Genomic DNA, 18,734 nt, shown 5'->3' on the forward strand with positions numbered 1-18,734 from the left:
GCGGCGGTATGCGCGGCGGTAAAGCCCATTTAGCTTGTCCTCCTACTGTACATATACATAAGACTTATATTTACTGTTTAATAAAAATAGCATGCATATGATCCTTTGTGCGAAGGTCTTCTTTTAATTTTTGTTGAGTAGACTGTAGCCTAAGACTATCCTACATTTTGAAATTAACTAATTGTACATTTTTTATGTTTTTTTTTTAAATGTTACAATGTTATATCAATGTTATTGTTGTTTTACTTCTTTTATCTCATTTTACATTTACATTCATTTAGCAATCCGTACCTTTGCGCCACCTGGTGGTACTTTCGCGATTTTAACACACGACTGAATTACAGTTACCGCTGTGGCAGTAATGCCCATTTAGGTTGTACACCTACTGTAAAATATGGTTTATTACCTCTATTACCAAAATACAACAAACCCAGAGATACAGCATTACCACAAATAGTGTGGGTTTTATTTTATTAATCTCACTCAAATTTTGCGATTATGTTCAAAAGACTCCTTTAGATTCATTCAGTTCGGATAAATAAACTAGCTTACATACAGTATTTAAAATGACTGGACGATTGATTTATAACTGATAAATTGAATTCCTCCTGCATGGCATTAAGGTACACTGCTTGTTAGCTGTTGAAACAAAAACAGAACTCTTATTTGACAAATGACATGTATTCAATCTGCGGAGATGCTCAAATTCTCCGGCATAAACGTTGCATACACTGCTCTTGAAGGTGCCATTTTACACATCTGTCAATTGATGTTGTCTTCTATCCCGCAATTTTTAGTAAACCTCGACGGCTGCCATACAGACTTGCTGGGATTGACTATAACAACTTGTCTGCGCCCACACAAAAAGAGCTTCCTCTGGACACTGAGTCCCCGTGCCTGTTGAAATCAGCATTTTTTTTTAATGCTTGCTCTGTCAACAACAAAACAGTGTCTTTATCAGACATCATCGTGGAAAAAAAACTTGACATTTTATGTCTGGTTGAAACATGGCATAAGCAGTCGGATGGTCTTCTTTTTAATGAACTTACTCCTGCTGGCTACAGGTTATTTGATCTTCCGTGATCCTCTGGTAGAGGTGGGGGTATCAATGTGTTGTATAATCAACAATACAGTTTAAGTCCCGTAGTTGCTCCTTTATTTAATTCATTCGAATGTCTTGTTCTGACTACTTCTGAGTCCCTCTCTACTGCTATAGTTACAGTATACCGGCCTCCTAAGGCAAATAAAGACTTTTTACCAGAATTTGCAAAGCTGTTGCCATACCTGTGCCTCAAATTTAAGATAACTCTTATTTTGGGAGATTTTAACATCCACGTGGACAAATATTATACTGCGTTAACAAAATACTTTTTGTCTTTACTGGAGTGCTTTGACTTGAATCAGTTTGTTGACCGTTCTACACATAACAAAGGACATATTTTAGACCTGGTGATTTCAAGTGGATCCCTTGTGTCTCAGTTGTTGACTATTAACTCGGGATTGTTGATCACCCAGCACTCACTAATAAACTGTCAAATGAACTCCAACTCCAGGAACCACACTCGTGTCTGTGCAACAGCAACCACTAGAGCACAGAAGGTCAGAAATCTGCTATAGCCAGAGAGCTAGACAAGAAGAATGTAACATAGGAGACAAAGGTTTGCAACCCAGCTTGCAACAGCCATGCCAAACTGCCTCTGACTGTCTGCTAAATAACTTCCTGCCTTGCTGGACTGACCCCAATTAGACCATAGACATGCCCTCATCCAAGCCAAGGATTAAGGTGACCACCTGTTAATAAGCCCAAGGGGGGACAAGGGGTATGTTTCTGAGAGACAATGTGTGACACCCCATGTGCAGACTCACTGATAGTGGTTTACCCATTTCTAGCACATACCACCTTACATGGTATGTTAATAATGCCCTAAAATTATAGGATTAAAATGAATTGTAGTTGCTCAACACCACAGGAACAGTTAAAAAAAAGTCTAACATCACAACTCAAGGGAAGGGAATTCACTCATTCACTAATCCGTATATAGTGTATGGCAGTTGAGTTCACTATATCAGGAAGGACTGAACAAATAAATAAGTGAACGGATTCGGACAGTGACGTATTGTATAGCCTACACTGCGTGTGAGACTTGGAGCTGTTGCAAAAACATTTCCATGTGTACTTTTATATTACATGTACCTAATTTTAGAAAATAATACTAATAGCAATAATACTCAAAACTACTTTATATTGCAGTTATACATACCTCCTGCGTCAGCTTTGTGGTTTCATCGATAGTATATAGTAATAATAAAATATATATATTTTTGTAATGCTTTTATGTTCATAATCATTATTAAAATAACGTACTGAGAACAAAAATAAACACACATAAACGTTCATGATTATGTATTTATTACTTTTAGTATCTTGACACTTGCTCATGCAGCGTTTTGAGCTCAGATAAGATGGTTGTTGATCGTCCTCAGGCGACTGTTAATTTTACATCGGAATACACTACCTGTTATTAACGGAAAAATTTTAAGTATCCACCAAATTATCATCATTTTTGTATGTTAACAACGATTCCACCTCAGTAAATTAGTCAAATAGTAAACTGAGTTATTGCCTACATAACATATTTTAATATAAATAATGTAGGGAAAACGTTAAAACAGAAATAATAAAGATGTAAACTTAATCTCTCACTCAAACTCGCTCGCTCCCGCTCTCGCAGTAGCATGCTGAACTGTCAAGTAATGTTTGGTTGCCTAGGGCTCGAGGATATAGAGTGATCAACTTTTTTTGAGCAATCATTGATTATGCGTGACACAGTCTCAATTTGCGGGACGCATGAATTGGGCTTCAAAAGCTGTGCGCGCACGCACTGCGCGGGACGGGTGGTCACCCTACCAAGGATGCAGAGAGCCAGTCTTCAGTGACATACAAGAAAAGGGGGGAGACAACAGACTGAAACAGATCTAACCACACATACACTACACCATCAACACACACAACATTAACTACACCCAGAGGTGACCACATCTACTGATGACACATTCAACAAACATACTCTTCCCACAGGTAGAATATCCAAATATTAGTGTAACAAAGCTACATATACCCACCATGAAGAAACGTGCAGTCATCCTCACAATAGGGACATCCTAGCTCAACAGTAGTTGTAAGCCATGCTAGGAAAATCCACAGCAGCTCTGTTTTGTTTTGTTCTTCTTTTACCTATCCTTCTACTTCCTCTCTTTCCTGAGTAGGTGAAACACTTCAAACTCTGCAAGGGTTGAAGGTCTGATATTAGGATTGACTCGCCATACCTAATATCAGTGAGCCACTCTTTACTGAAAGGAAGCCAGAGAGCTCCATGCATCATAGGTCAATTTATTTAATTGCAAATGATGTTACTAGAAAACTAACGGTAAACATTTCAATTGCAACAAACTAGAAGAACCTAGCAAAGTTAACCACCAATTTGACTGGCGAATCAAAACAATGATTTCCAAAATGATCTAAACTATCCTCAATGTACTAAACTACATTAACTAATTGATCTTAACCACGTGTACCTAAATAACCTGATGCCTGCACCAGTACAGTAACTGTCATGGAGGTGTTGTGTTGTTGTTTGCTGTGTTTGTCTGTTTTTTTCTGGGGGGATGTAGCGTATCAGACCCGAACCAGACAAATTAAAGAGTCAATCAGTACTGTGATTGAAACACGAGCTGAATTCCTCAGAAAGGCAACAGGATGTTGTAAATCATTCCTAGTGCCACAAGTCAGAAGCAAGATAACTAGAGAGATGACACCTAGCAGAACAAGACTGAAATTCCTAAGGGAACCTTTTGACCTCTGGTCCCCACAGAACATCTTTGTGTCAGAGAATGGCACAAGAACTGTCTCAAAGGGTCTTCTAAATGAATATCAGTCCATTGCTTAACTCTATATTCATTTATATCTAACCCACACATTTGACTATCATGTTTATAATCACCAGTGTTGGGAAGGTTACTTTGTAAATGTAATAGGTTACAGATTACAAGTTGCCATGTTTAAATGTAATAGTAGTGTAACTTTTTCAATTACTTTATTAAAGTAATGTAACTAATTACTTTTGAGTACTTTTTATTACCTTTCTAAATGTGTGAAAATTAAAGAATAATAAGTAAAAGCATATACATCAACTTAAATACAGTTATCTAATAAGCATGTGATGTATTCTTTGTACTAAACTCCTGAAACATTGGTGTTTTTTTTTAAACTGCTGTCTCTATGCATATGATGATAGTTTTCTCAAAATAAGTAAAATGCACATGAAGTGACAGAGCAGTTCTAGAAATTATGTTTATGTGCTCGTGTACTCCTATATTGAGGCGGCAGAGGTTGAAAACACTGCGAGCTTCAGTTGGCCTATGTATAGTAAATACAACCATGTCTTTGCCTTTAATTTACAGGAGTTGCGGACTGGGAAAAAAATTCAGACTCGAAAATTCAAACTCATACAAACAAATTCATGGACAAAACTATTTTTTGTGTGGACCTGACATAAAAAAAGGTTTGAATTTGGGGACATGCAAAATAATTAAAAGTTCTCTCCTGAACTGCACCTTCACTTCCATTTTTCTCTTCAGTCTCTTTATTTTTGCCCTTTTATCCATCTCTCTCATGACTTTAATACTCAAGACTGAACAAAAATATACTTTACAATGCAATACTCTACAATATCTTTATAGAAAAATCCTAATACTGTACACGAGTCATGATTTTCCCTTACAAAAATTAACCATGCTTTTATTAGCCTATTTGTGTTTTTTTTGCAAATGGATTTGTATTTATTTTTAAATAAATACATTTGTAAAATAATTTTACATTTTTTAGTTACCACAGTTAAACAATAGTAACCATTTTCTCTGGATTTATAGTTAAATATTAAAATTTTTATATCGTAAGGGTTGTGTTGTTGTCTGTCGTAGCTACCCCTAAACCTATAAAAAAAAAATCTTAATTTTTTTCAGCTATGTTACTACTGTAACATTACAACAGATAATAATGATGTCCTTTTATATAGTATTTTGAGTGATGACTGATGAGCAACGTGCTGCTGCTTGATTAAATAAATAAAAAAAACAAAGACAAAAAAGCATCTTTACAGATGAAACTGACCTGAAACCCTGAATATGAAGTTCTGCTTCTCTGCTCCAGCTGTGCGCTTCCACAGTCCAATCTATTCTCTCCCTCTCTCTCTCGCATTGATTACTCGGAGTCTGATCCAAACCGTTTGGCGGAGGCGCGGAGACTAACTAACTAATGGACTAACACTTCATGACTTATTAGAAATTTACAATAACAATATTAAAATAGAGGAATTGGGAACTGTCCCGGTTCTCCCGGTGTCCAGTCCGCGCATGATTTCCAACACTCAGTATGTGCAAGTCATATATTGCATTTTTGGGGCTTAATATTCACAGACACTAGTCCATGTCATGTTTTTATTCAAGTGTACTGACCTACTTTTGATTTAGTCATCCAAAATGTGGCATATTCCGTCCGCGTTAGGCATTCCGTTTTTATGACTGGATTCTACGAAACAGACTGTGTTTCCGCGTCCCGGAAATTAGTAGGGCGGTATGTCTCAGAATAGTCAGTGCAATTTGGGAAAGAAATCAGTTAAATCTGTATGTGGATGTGTGTAAATATTCAAATGTAATCCCCTTTGTAATCGTTAAAAATTTCATAAGTAACTGCAATTTAATTACTAATTTTTTCGTAGTAACTGTAACTAATTACAGTTACAATAATTTTGTAATTAAATTGCATAACGCCGTTACATGTAACTAGTTACTCGCCAACACTGATAATCACTTATTGTGTATCTCTTTTAATAACTATTGGATAGCTTAAGGATTCATATTAATGTTTAGTATGTATGTGTTTCAATCTCCTTGCTTGAAATGTTTCTGACCATCAGTTATTTATCAAATGTATCATATTCTTCTTATAGGAATCATGTCCAAAACTATACCCTGGAAGAGTGGGAAAATTTGGACCACCTGCTTGATAAGATAACATGTGATTTATGATACCCCGAGCAAAGACAATATCTAATTGGTCAAGACAACATTTGAGGTGTGGCCAAAAGACCAGTTTAACCCTTGTGGATTGTTCAAATTCACTACCCTTTCGAGTTGTTCGTGGATGAAAACATCCCCTCAATTAAACTGCTGTAAAAAAAATATATATATATTTTTTTTGCATAAATCTGTTAATCAAATTCAAAACTAATCAAAACTACCAAATGTTTTTAAAAAGTCCAAGATTTTAACTCTTTAATTGGCAAGTTCATAAATGATGTCACTGATTTGTGGGGGTGGGGGGGACACACAAAATGACTTATTTTCAATATAAAAGTAATTGTGGCTGGATTTTTTTTTTTTTTTTTTTACTTTTTATAACAGTCTTGAGCATGTCAAAGATTAGTACCAACATTGGCTTTGATGCATTTTTAGTTTTTGTGCAGCATTAGATAAAATTTTTTCTCCCTAATTTGTTGTTGGTGGCTGTTTTTGCCCCTTTCACTTCCATTATAATGACTTTTTTTGATTGCAAAGCCATGACACCATGTAATCATCCATTCTTGATTGTTTGTGGTTTTCCCTTTTGGGAAGAGGTAAAATTTGTTATTTTTACAGTTGATCACTAGGTGGGACCATTAACCCTTTAGATTGGCCTGTGCAAAAAAAGCTTAGTTTCTGACTTGTATATTAAACTATATGGAGTATAACAGCATATTATATTGTGTGTGTATGTGTGTGTGTGTGAGAGAGAAAGAGAGAGACAGAGTGTGTGAGAGAGACCTTTGCGCACTGACCTTGATGTATTTCAGAAAATCAAATGTACACCTCAGCTCTCAGAACTACATGGAGTAAACAAAAGTGTATTTATGCACCTGCTGCCTTTTAATGGTGGTGAAAGTATTCGGTTGTTAAGTGATGACGTAAGAAGCACTGTTTCCAGGTCCAGGCCTCAACTCGCTTCACTTGAGAATATGACCTCAGCAGCCGTTTATGAGAAATGTTTATTCATATTGATAATTTAAGCTAAACGCTTTCAAACTTACGTTATACACTACAGTCTCCATGCTCAAAGCGTCCCAAACACAAATAATTTTTATATATTTTTTTTATATTTGCATTTTCATTGTCTGGCTATCTGGGACTTCGGTATGGAGTTAAAGGTTAAGATTATAACTCTCTCTCTCTCTCTCTCTCTCTCACACACACACACACTATAATTTGCTATTATACTCTATATAACTCCATATACAAGCCAGGAACTAAGCCTTTTTTTGCACAGGCCTATCTAAAGGGTTAATGGTCCCACCTAGTGATAAATTGTAAAAAATAGCAAATGTTACCTCTTCCCAACAGGGAAAACCACCAACAATCAAGAATCTTACACACACACAAACACTATAATTTGCTGTTATACTCCATATAACTCCATGTACAAGCCAGAAACTAAGCCTTTTTTTGCACAGGCCTATCTAAAGGGTTAATGGTCTGACCTAGTGATCAACTGTAAAAATATTTTTTTACCTCTTCCCAAAAGGAAAAAACCACAAACAATCAAGAATGCATGATTATATGGTGTCATGGCTTTGCAATCAAAAAATGTTGTTATAATGGAAGTCAATGGGACAAAAAACAGCCACCAACAACAAATGAGGGAGAAAAAATTTAAATCTAATGCTGCACAAAAACTAACAATGCATCAAAGCCAATCTTGTTACTAATTTTTGACATGCCCAAGACTGTGATAAAAGGTAAAAAAATATCCAGTCCTCAATCACTTTTTATATTGAAAATATGTAATTTTGTGTGTGTTTTTTCCCAAATCAGTAACATCATTTATGAACTTGGTAATTAAAGAGTTAAAATCTTTTTTAAAACATTTGGTAGATTTGATCAGGACTTAGGTTGGTTAATAGAGTTATGCAAAAATAATTGAAAAAAATATTTATCTGTATACATTTTTACAGCAGTTTAATTAAGTGGATGTTTTCATTTCAATTTCAATTTGCCCACAGTGTACCGTTGAGTTTTTGAAAAATTTCATCACCAAAAATCATTTCATTAGCTCAAACACAGAAAAAGTTGTTGCCAAAATAAGACTCAACTTTACCCCCTAGTGGACGAAAACGTCCCCAACAACGCATAATGGTTAAATACTCAGGACACTATCAAGTTCTGCTTTTAGCTTTGTTTCAAAGCTTTTGCTATTAGTCATGCTTTAAGTCATCACTTTTAGCATTCTTTGAGTGCGGTTCCAGCGTGCTTCGGCCTGCACGCCTGCTGCTACTTAGCCACTATGAGAAGAAACACCACCTAGTCTCGTCAAACTTTACTTCTATTGTTTTACTTTAGTTTCTCTACTTTTCCGTTTGAGATTTGTGTGTTCCGAGTTAAGTTTTGTAATGCCGTTTCTCCGAGTCTGACCTCGAGTGCCCGTTCAACTACATCCAGTCCCAGGGGCGTAGCACCAAATTTTGGGCCCTGGGTACAAACAATCTTGCTGGGCCCCCGTACCAAATACCATAGTGATACCAATGGGTGGGATATTTTGAAGAAAGTCGGTAACAAAACGACTGATGGACCCCATTGACTTCCATAGTAGGAAAAAAAAATACTATGGAAGTCAACGGGGACCATCAACTGTTTAATTACCAACCTTTGTTAAATTAATAATTATTTTTCTTTACATTTATATAGCGCTTTTCTAGACACTCAAAGCGCTTACATAGTCAAGGGGTATCTCCTCATCCACCACCAGTGTGCAGCATCCATCTGGATGATGCGACGGCAGCCATAGTGCGCCAGAACGCCCACCACACACCAGCTTACTGGTGGAGAAGAGACAGAGTGATGAAGCCAATCAGCGGATATGGGGATTGTTAGGAGGCCATGATGGTCAGAGGCCAATGGGTGAATTTAGCCAGGATGCCGAGGTCACACCTCTACTCTTTACGAAAGACATCCTGGGATTTTTAATGACCACAGAGAGTCAGGACCTCGGTTTAACGTCTCATCCGAAGGACGGTGCTTGTTGACAGTATAGTGTCCCCATCACTACACTGGGGCGCTAGGACCCACACAGACTACAGGGTGAGCACCCCCTGCTGGCCTCACTAGCACCTCTTCTAAAATATCTTCTTTTGTGTTTAAGACAAGAAAGGAAATCATAGAGGTTTGGAACAACTTGAGGGAGAGTAAATGATGACAATTTTCATTTTTGGGTGAACTATCCCTTTAAAGTTTAAATATGTACAATAACAATGTACCCATTTTGCTTATTTCCTCTTAACACTTAATTACTAATTACTAAGTGAGTCTCACTGTCACATAAACCTCACTGTCACTGCTTTCATCTGTCCATGATGAGGGGCCTGTTGCTGCAGGGTCTGAAACTGAAATATATGGCTTCCAATGGTTGCTAAAATATCATTTATTGTCACAATACCTTTTTTCAAGTGTACGCCAAATACAAGTTAATTGCTGATTATTTGTCTGTTTAAAATAAATGCAGACTATGGAATCACAGGGTACACTAACCACCAAACTAGACATTCAGTCTTTGAATTACGTTTTAAAATAAGTCTTTTTCAATCATTAAGATGTGCATTAAACTGAGAACAATCCTGTACTTAATGTAAGAACGTGCGTGAGCTAATTTGCATAACAATTCGGTAAAATAGGCGCTAACGATCTGTGTTTTCGCAGGTGTTAAATTTTGACAATGGAGGGAAATATACAGTGTTTTCATGTAAACTTCTGACTCTGGGTAGAACTCCTCCAAGAGTAGATATTTATGATAAAACAATGACAGTGCTCGATGAAGCATTTGGAGCTCACCTTTCTTTTAAAAAAACTGAGTGAGCAACTGCTTGCCCCCATTTGCCTTTCTCTCTTTAATCTTCTTTACCTTTTTGAGCCCCTGATTTTCCTTTCTTAAGGATAGACATGACTCTTCCCCTGTCTTCCTAGCTCCTTCCTAACTCCAGCTCCTGTCTCATTAACTGGTCCGCAGCAGAAGCACCTGAACTGCGGGTCGTACCATTTACGTTGATTTGAGAGGGGTGGTGGGGCCCTGCACAGCATGAAAATGACTTTTTTTTAATATAACAAACCAGTGCCTAACTACAAGTTCAGTTTTGCACAGGAACTTTTTTTATTTGTAAATAAATGCTTTACAAATGATAGTGCATGTATATGTATGTATAGAAAACTGACTTCTAAGGGCCCCCCCCCTGGCTCGGGCCCTTTACCCCCCCCCAGTCCGACGCCCCTGTCCAGTCCACAGCTCCACGTCTTCAGCCAATGCCCAACCATGGGCTTCCCAAGATGTCACTTCAAAGGCTACTGAACTTCCAGCCAATCAGCAACCTCGGGAAACCCCCTTTCCAAGGACAACAAATGGAGCCCCTTTACACAGATGACGCAACCTCCAGACTCTGATCTGTACTGGTGTATATTATATTATATATAATAATATAATTTTAACCTCATTGAGGAACTCAATGCGAGGGTTAATTAAATGATTGATGGCTGTTCATGTCTATGCAATTTCATGTATTGCTGTAAACTTGGGATTCCACATTTTCATTCTCTTAAACTCATCCTTTCCTAACTATCTTCCTGCAAATTGTGTGAATGTGTGAGTGCGTACGCTTATGTGTTAGATTAGTTTATATGTCTTAGATTTATCTAATAAAGCCTTATTCATATTGAATAGAGAAATATCTTGTGTTTTGTGCTTACAAGTTAATGTCTTAAACTGCCAATCTTGTTACTGTGCTAATTAATAGTGTTTTCACTATAGTTTGGATATTAATATCCAGTGCAGATTTGATGTTAAGCAGCTCGTTCAGTGAATTCCAGGGCATCTCAGTGATCAGCTGTGAAACAGTGATTCTGTTCAAATTCCCTTTAAAAAATTTAAATGTTTCCCTTTGAGCTAAATCGACCTGTTTCCCTTAAACAAGTTTATACAATTCTTTCTCTCCTATAGTAGAGAATGAGTGAAATTGTTCCTCAGGGGATCTATACCGCACTGAAGTGATACTGTAGCTGACAGATGCATTACAATTTTACCTCTAAAAGTATAGATATTGGAAATAAAGTACGTCATAAGGTTATTAATGCTGTGCTGCTGGGAAATGTCTACACCTGTTGATGTTTTATTTTTCTATAATTTAGGCATTGTATTGAATAAATATCTGGGGTTATTTGTTTTCTTCTGAAAGAGATGAAAGGTAATTAGATTTTACAGTTTTTAATGCTTTTCTGTAGGATAGGGTACTTTCCCGCCAAGCAATAAAATACCTCTAGTTTTGTTTTCATCCAGCTTCGCTCCATTTTCCAGGCTGCTCTCTTTGGAGTGTGAGTGTTCTCATTGTATACCACAATGTCAGACTGTTTTCCTTAATCTTCCTTAAGCTTAAAGGAGCAAGGTCTCTAAAATGCTAGAAAACAGAGAGTCCATAGTTTATGTTACATCATCAAATTGTTCTGAGCTATAGGATATGCTCAGGAATTGAGGTGGCTGAGTAATTGAGATAAATCAGGAAGATTACTTACAAAGCAGTCTTTTGTAGTAGAAGTGATGGTTCTACCATACTTGTAACAATGATTAGAATTGATTAGATAATTGATTAGATTAGGAAGGATTAGTTTGCGCAAAGGGTGAATAGGCAATTGAGAGTTCCAGGGCACCCCATATGCCCGTAGGGCAGACCTAATGCGCAAATACATAAAAAAGGAAGTGCCTGGCAGATGATATTGAGTTTTGAGATTCTGGAAGGATTGTAAACCACTATCATCATAAATATCTCCCAGAGTATTTACTTTGTGATGAGTCCATTGCGGACAATGGAATGGAGTGTTGCCTGACAAAAGATTATTATTGTGAAAAATTGGAGTATGCTTATGCCAAATTTCAACTAATTGTAAACGTCTTTCAACGTCACTCCATGTAGAAAGGAGATGGGTTACAATGGGACCAAACCTAGATTTACACTGCCTAAGCGGAACCCCAGAAAAAACAAGATCCTTCAATTTATATGGATAGACAATAGATTCCTCAATTGCTCTCCAAGAAACAGAAGCATCAGGGTCAAACCAAACTGATAAAGGGCGGAGGGAAAAGGCTTGGGCATACAATCTAAAATTAGGGAAAGAAAGACCTCCATGTAATCTACTTTGTTGTAAAGTAGTCAGTTTAATACGAGGACGTTTCCCATCCCATATATACCGTGAAACACATGCATCAAGTTTGTTCCAGTAACCAACTGGTGGAGCAAGAGGAATCATAGAAGAGAAGAAATTAATACGTGGGAGAACATTCATTTTAATCACCGATATACGAGCCTGAAGAGAAGTAAGAAGACGAGACCAATTTTCTAAATCTAAGGATATTTTGCCTGGAATACTACTATAGTTTTTTTAAATAATTTCTTGCAGAGAAGGAAAAACATCTATCCCCAGGTACTTAAAGTTTTGAACAACTGGAATAGATACAGAAAGGGAAATGGGATCAAATTTAGAATTGAGGGGAAGTAGACATGACTTACTCCAATTAATTTTAAACCCAGAGAGAGATCCAAAGTGGTCAAATAAATTCAATACATGGGGAATAGAATGTGACGGCTTCTCCAGAAACAATAAGATATCATCTGCGAATAAAGAAATATGATGATGAGTATTCCTTATACTTATGGGAGAAATAGTTTCAGATAGTCGGACCACTTGTGCTAAGGGTTCCAAAGATAAGGCGAATAAAAGAGGAGAAAGCAGGCAACCCTGACGAGTACCTCGATGTATAAAGAATGGGTTAGAGCAGACAGAACCTGTGAGAACAGAGGCTGCTGGATTGGCGTACAGAACTTTAATCATGTTTATGAAACTTGATCCTAGACCCAGATGCTGTAGAACCGCCCATAAATAGTTCCATTCTAGCTGATCAAAAGCTTTCATTGCATCTAGAGATAATACTGCACAAGGGGAGGACGAACTATTAGTTGAATTAATAATATGATATAACCTGCGTAAATTATCTGATGCTGAGCGAGATTTAATGAACCCTGTTTGATCATGGTGAACTAGTCTGTTAATATATTTCTCTAAACGACGAGATAGTACCTTAGTATATAATTTAACTTCAGTCCCTATCAAAGAGAGAGGCCGGTAACTAGAACAGGAAGTCGGATCCTTATCTTTTTTTAACAAGAGAGAAATCACAGCTATATTAATAGATGGGTGAAATGAACCTTGAGTAACTGAAAAATGTATCATATCTAACATGAGGGGGCCTAAATCTGACCAAAAAGTAATATACAATTCGACAGGAATACCATCTAAACCTGGGGATTTCCCCTTGTTCATAGATCGAATTGCTGACTCCAGCTCTTGAAGGGTAATCAGTTCAGCCAGGTAATCAGAGTCCGAATCTGACAGCCTAGGTAAATCAAGGTTGGACAGAAAAGATGCAAAAGAGTCAGGGTCACCAACAGCAGAAGAAGTATAGAGGTTAGAGTAAAAAGAATGAAAATAAATATTAATGTCTTTTGGATCTGTCACAATGAGCCCGGATTGGGATTGCACTGCTGAAATATTAGCAAATTTTTCACTGTTACGTATTCTTAAAGCTAAAAGGTGGCTAGGTCTACTTCCTTGAAAATAATAATTCTGCCTGCATCTTTGAATCAGGAATTCTGCCCTGGATCGCAGTAATGAATTAAGCTCGGATCTAACCGCCATGATTTTGCTGAGTGTATTGTCTGAGAAACAACGCTGATTGTCTCTAGTCAGATTCTGGAGCTGTGATTCCAATTCAACTATCTTTTTATGTCTGTTTTTCTGAAGGAAAGAGGCATATGAAATTGAGTTATTCCTTATAAATCCTTTAACTGCATTCCAAAGTGTTCGTGGATCATCCACTGAGCCTTGATTAATTTCAATAAACTCAGCAAAATTATTTCTGAATTGACTACAGAAGTTTTCATCTTGTAACAATTTAGGGTTAAAACGCCATCTAGTCGCACAAGACGGTCGAGGGATCAAAGATAATCTGCACAAATTTCCATCATGATCAGACAAAGATAAGGAACAGATATCGGCATCACAAACAGCTGAAGATAAAGAAGTAGAAATGAAAATTTAGTCAATTCGTGAATAGGATTTATGAGTAGCAGAAAAGAAAGTGAAAGACTTAGCAGAAGGATTTAGTAAACGCCAAGTATCCACCAATGAAGACGAGGTTACACATTACACATTTGTCAGAACACAAGGCTTGAGAGTGTGATTCCTTTGGTCCAGATCTATCTAGGATATGCGACATTACAGAATTGGTGTCTGCACCTAATACAATTTCAAAATCTGAAAATTTTAAAAGATAGGAAGACAAAACAGAGAAAAAAGTAGGTTCAGGAGTACAAGGGGCATAAACTGAAATAAATACAATATTCCTATTCTCCACTATTGTTTTTATGTGTGTTATTCTACCGTCTGGATCACAACCTCTATCTAAAATAATAATATTTAACGTCCTCCGCACCAATATTAGAACACCCTTGGTTTTAGCATCCGAAGATGAATGAGATACTACTTCATAAAACTTATTATTACTCCTGTGTACATCCTCCTCTTTCAAATGGGATTCTTGAACTAACACTATATCAATCTTTCTCCTTCGCAAAAAATCCAGAAAACCTGTACGTTTGTGTGGGCCATTTAGGCCATTAATATTACAACTTAGAATATTAAGGTCAGTCATAGGTATCAAACAGCATTACTACAAAATAAGACAACATACAAATTTGAAAATAAAACCAGTTGAGTCTACCATCAAACCACCCCCCATCCCCACCCTTCCCATCAGTTTTAAAAAATATATTAACATATTTCCATGAACTATGGCAGACCAAACCAAGAACGAACCTTGATCTGCCAGCACCCCTTAATATGATCCGTGGCGTCAACAAAAACCTGCACATTACAGAAGCACCAACATTGGCCCCAAAGTCACATTTTGACTAGATAGTATCTTTAGTGAAAAAAAAAAAATAATAATAATAAAAATATAAGTAAATAAAAATAAATAAATACAATAATAATAATAATAATAATAAATAAAAATAAATAATAAGAAATAAATTAATTAATTGAAACAAGAGAGAAGAAATACAAAGAACATAAATATTATACCACCGTGATCAGTAAGCGATACTGTATGTTCAATGAAACTATATAGTAACTATATGTTCAAAAGTAAATATTAGAGTAAACAGTGAAAGACACGGTCGCCTGAGATCATCTCTTCTCCAATTAGATAGCAAGCGCCCAGCTGGAGTTCAGTGAGAGTTGATGGATGAATGGGACCTGAAAAACACTCTTGCCTTTTCTGGGGAATATAACAATTTAGGTTCACCCTGATTGAGAATGACCTTCAGCGTTGCAGGATAGAGAAGAAAATTCTGGATGCCTGCCTCTCTCATTTCCTTTCTTGCTGGCGCGAATGCACTTCTTCTTTTTGTGGTGGCCGGCGAAAAATCTGGAAAGAAAGACAGCGTTGCTCCGTCGGATGTTTTCACCGGGGCATGAAGTCTGGCGGCCCGCAAAATGAGCTCCCTATCCATATACCGCAACAATTTAAAGAGAAAAACCCGTGGTTTAGCGCGATCTGAGGAGAGCCTTGTGTACACGCGATGCGCTCGTTCCACTTCAATCTCTTTGCCTGTCAGAGACGGGAGGCACGCCGGCAGCGATCTCTTCAAAAAGCCCAAAGGGCCGTCCTTTTTGGACCCTTCAGGTAATCCAACCAGACGCAGATTGCAGCGCTGCTACTTGCCTATCGTGATCCGCGACAACTTTCTTTTGTTCTGTCATCTCCCCTGTAAGAAGATCCATTTTGGAGCATAGCGATTGAACAACTGACATGTGAGAAGCAAACTCGTTCCGCATCGCTGACAACTCAGATCTTAGAATCTCCTCAAAGTGCGCAACAGTATTCGCCATCTTATCCACCATATCATCCGTGGTCGGTGCCGGTGGTTTAGATTTCTTCTTAATCGGAGAAGCCGACGGAGACATCTCTTGCTGCTTCCGATTGCCAGACATTAAGAAAAGTGTTGTTAATGAAATAAAACGAAAAAATCAGCAAAAAGGGGCCAAACGTATGGGACTCTACTCAAGTGCGACTAGGTTCATGAGCACGTCACGTGACTCCGTCCCAAACGACAATATTAAATCTACAGTATGATTTCAACAGTAAGCAGGTCCTGACACATGTTGTCTAACCCCAATAGAGTTCAAAATGTCAATGAATGCTGATCCCAATGCATCCTTTTCATTATCAACATGGATATTAAAATCACCACCAATTAAAACTTTATCTGCAGCCAGCACTAACTCGAATAGAAAATCAGCAAATTCTTTAATAAATTCTGTATGGTGCCCTGGTGGCCTGTTTACAGTAGCCAATACAAACGTTACAGAGGATTTATCATTAACATTGTGTCTCTGGAGAATGTTATATGAAGCACCATTACTTAAAACGAGTTATACTTGAAGCCAGTCCTCAAAAAAATATACTGAAAATATTGTTATAAATTGTAACACCTTCCCCTTTACCTTTTGGATGTGGGTCATGTTTATAACAGAAATCTTGTGGGGTAGACTCGTTTAAAATAATGCAATCATCATGTTTTAGCCAGGTATGTCAAACAGCACATTTAGGTTATGATCAGTGAGCATATTATTTACAAAAAGTGCTTCGTAGAAAGGGATCTGATGTTCAATAAGCCAAGCTTTATCATTGGTTTATCTATATTACATCTGTTTTTGTATTTTTGAACATCAATTCAATTGTTACTCTTAAATTGGTTTGGGTGTTCTTTATTATTTTTTTTACAGTTTGGGGGAAAAGACACAGTCTCTATAGTGTGATATCTAGGTGAAAGAGTCTCTATGTGTTTAGAATTAACATATTTTTTTGACGTGAGGTGGCAAGCAGACGGTCGGTTTAGCCAGTGCGTCTGCTTTCCGACCTGGGCCCCAGTTAGTCAAGTGCAAACTATGTGCCATATTTCTAGAGAGAAGAGCGGCACCACCTCAGGAGGGAAGAAGACCATCTCTCTTCAACAGGTCAGGTCTGCCCCCAAAAACTCATCCAATTGTCTATAAAACCTATGTTATTCTGCAGGCACCAATTAGACATGCAGCCATTGAGTGATGACAGTCTGCCATGTGTCACGGTTCCCCCAGGGAATTCCCAGGACCACTTCTTTCCCTGCGGCTCTTCGGAATCAACAACTGGGTTGTATTCACATTTGTCCGAGCGTCTAGGGTCACTCGATACAACCGATCTCTTAAAATGGCAAAATACGTATAGGTGAGCGGGTGGGCAGGTTGGAGAGGCTGGCCATCAATGGAGCGGACCTGTTGAAACGCGTGTTTTAATGTCTCATCCTGAGACTGCTCCAGAGAAAAGTCATCACGCTCCGAGAGAATAAGTCTCCCGATTTCACTCGGTTCCTCTGAAGCAGAACCCAGCGGTCCTGGCTCAGTTTTTCCCACCTACACCCACGCGGCCTCCTTCCGTGCCTTATTTCCCCAAGAGGCATCCGCACATAACGACCCCAATAAAACCATAAACGCAGGCCAATTCGTTCCCAAAATTATTGGATGCCGGAGGTGGGGACTAACCGCCACCTCTACACTATGCTTTTGTCCCCGGAATTGAAAAACAAATGGGACCACCGGATACTCCACCACATCCCCGTGTACGTACCGCACCTTAACCAAGCGGCTTGCATCCAATGCCTCCGGTTGAATCAGGCTTTGAAGGATTGAGGTTTGGTTACATCCTGAATCCACCAAGGCCGGATATGTACCCCCCTTCATACTCACAGGTATTTGGTACTCGCCAGCCTGACCGGGGGTGGCCTGTGGGACATCCGGGACCCGGATCATCGTCCCCACCTCAATCACTGGACACCTGTCCACGAAATGCTCTGGGTCCTCGCAACGCCAACAGGCCAGCCCAGACCTCCCCGCCGTCCCAGTGGCAGGGAGTAGATTGGAGAATTGGTGCAAAGAGAGCGGAGAAACAGAAGCACTGTCCCCTCCGGCAGCCATAAGCCCCGCCCCCAGGGCGGGACACGAGGAGGGCCGGTTGGACGGGACCTAGGGAGAGGGACAGGTCGAGGGAGAGAGAGAAAGAGTGAGATGTGAAGGGTTCGCCAACCCCTGGGCACGCCACCATGTGGTCCTCTGCTAGATGGATGGCCGAGTCCAGTGACGTGGGACGCTGGCACTGGACCCACTCAGCTGTTTTCTTCGGTAGCTGAGCAATGAATGCCTCCAGCACCACGAGGTCGATGATGTGTTCCATGTCACTCCCCTCGGCCAGTGGCCACTTGCGGCAGGAGTCCCGGAGCTGCTGGGCCATCACGAAGGGCCAACCGGATTCCCCCAGGTCCAAGAAACGGAAGCGCTGCCGGTGCTGCTCTGGGGTCCGGCCGACCCGCTGAATGATGGCCCTCTTTATGTCGTCGAAGACTAGGAGGTTCACCACCTGTAGCTGTTGTGCGGCCACCTGGGACTCGCCCGAAAGCAGGGGGATCAGACGGACTGGCCATTGGTCGCGGGGCCAGCCGCACACTTCCGCTGATTTT

The sequence above is a fragment of the Carassius auratus genome, chromosome 27 (genome assembly GCF_003368295.1).
Source record: "Carassius auratus strain Wakin chromosome 27, ASM336829v1, whole genome shotgun sequence".
NCBI lineage: Eukaryota > Metazoa > Chordata > Actinopteri > Cypriniformes > Cyprinidae > Carassius > Carassius auratus.